We start from the raw sequence: 1,715 nt of genomic DNA, 5'->3' as shown, positions 1-1,715 counted from the left end.
GCCCGTATATCACCGTCATCTAGCCCTTCATCTCATGTAATCGATAAGAGGTGTTTGCTGTCGCGCCTGCAGCGTAGGAGGAAATATAATTTATAGCTGAACGTAATTAATGAGATAATTTTTCACTTGCCAAGGTTGTCTTGGAAACGGATATTAAATAAGAAAAATAAAGGATAATAGATTGGAAATTAATAATCGTTATGAAAATGATCACCATGATCATTTCAGTTACACTGTCATCATTTTAGCGCAATCATTATTTCCCATACACTTATAATAAGGTAATTGTCATGTTTAAACAAACGCGTGGACGTCAAGCGAACAAAATTAACTGGTACCATTTGACTTTATAAACTATTCAGGGGATCTGTGTATTGCATGAGAACAATCATAGGGTCACCGGAACTACGCAATAGAGAGAGAAACAGACAGATCACAGACATAGACAGGCTACCAGAGAGAGAGAGTAAAGGGTGGAAGGTGGGAGAGACACAGACACGGACAGACTAATAGACGAAGAAAGGGCAAGGGATGGAAGAAGGGAGAGGCAGACAGAAAGGCAGACCAGGCGAGGAATGGGAGACAGGGAAAGAGTACAGGCCAAATAAAAAAGGTAAAGAATAATGCATCAAAGTGAATAAAGAGAGAGAGGGTAATTGCAGGCGAGGTGACAGGAGAAGGGCGAAGCGTGATTTGACAAGAGTGGAGACAGAATGGAGAAAGGGGAGTGAGATAAAGGCTGATAAAGGAGTATAAAGACGAAGAAGAATGATAAAAGCCCAGTCGCGTGTAAGGGAAGAAGGGAAAGCGATCCTGAAGGTAAATGGAGGGGCAGAGAAAGGTGGAAGAATCGGAACAAAGGGGGAAGGGGAGAAAGAAAGGAAATGAAGGAGACGAATAAAAGGTGGTAGAAACAGGGCAAAACAGTGTATACAGAGAAAATTAGTATTTTTTATGCAAAAAAGAAAAATTTCAATCTCTGGGGGAGGGAGAGAGAGAAGGGGTGGAAGAGAACACAATGGTTTTGGCGAAGTGAAGAAAAACAAGAATAAAAAGGAGGAACCGAACGCAGATTGACGGGGCAGGATGGCCGGCCAGACGGAGAAAGGGAGAGGGAAAATCGGAAAGAGGGAACAGGCGGAATTCGCAAGGTAGTGTATCGTGAGGAAGGGTGGGGGTCTAGAGGGGGGAAGGGGGAAGGGGGTCAGTTGCATACCGTCACGGCAGGTAGCGTGAGTCATGTGTGTATTATTGAGCGGCAAGCGCCGACATCGAGGTTTGCATGGATACACCCGCTGTGCCAACGGTGCCCCGTCTGGAATCACCACGCAACCGCGCCGCTTACTGCTGCGCATTGCGAATCTATTCCGTCACTTTGAAGTACCGAAGGGATATTGAGAACTTTTTCTTTTACCTCTTTTTGTCTTTTCTAAAGCGAAGCTAGTTTGAGACCTGGTGAGCAGCGCTGTTTGTGACCTTTTCAAACTCCTTTCGCATGGTAGTCTCGGTCGATACGTGAGATACGTCAGACACATCATGGATCAGATAAAATGACGTTACAATCAACGTGAAGACGAAGCTGTGGGGGAAATACCAAGCGAAATCCCACTCGAACTGCTGCGAACCTACGTTTCCCGGTCTTTCTGTTCCCAAATCCATATATTTCTTGGTCGCGAATCTAACCTTACCATGGACTAACTTAGCCCAACTGGCCA

Source organism: Penaeus monodon, chromosome 31 (assembly GCF_015228065.2).
Source record: "Penaeus monodon isolate SGIC_2016 chromosome 31, NSTDA_Pmon_1, whole genome shotgun sequence".
NCBI classification, from domain to species: domain Eukaryota; kingdom Metazoa; phylum Arthropoda; class Malacostraca; order Decapoda; family Penaeidae; genus Penaeus; species Penaeus monodon.
The sequence above is the reverse complement of the archived record's forward strand: the minus strand, read 5'-3'. Positions refer to the sequence as shown.